Source organism: Crassostrea angulata, chromosome 4 (assembly GCF_025612915.1).
Source record: "Crassostrea angulata isolate pt1a10 chromosome 4, ASM2561291v2, whole genome shotgun sequence".
NCBI classification, from domain to species: Eukaryota; Metazoa; Mollusca; class Bivalvia; order Ostreida; family Ostreidae; genus Magallana; species Magallana angulata.
In genome coordinates, this window is record NC_069114.1 from 35,976,536 (window position 1) to 35,976,763 (window position 228).

Below are 228 nucleotides of genomic sequence, written 5' to 3' on the forward strand. Positions count from 1 at the left end.
TTTGTATTGGGATGTTGGACGGGATAGTAGGCATAGCCATGTGTCACTTTGATACCATCATCTGATAGAATATTTGGGTGGCTGCCCATTCTCTCTGTAGGTCGATGCAGTGATTACGGAAATAACCTCAGCCACTGTAGGACAATACAGAGTCACTCAAATAAAAAAGGTGAGTAGTCAAGGTCCCTTATATAGGCAGATACAATATGTTACATTATCGTGATTAGG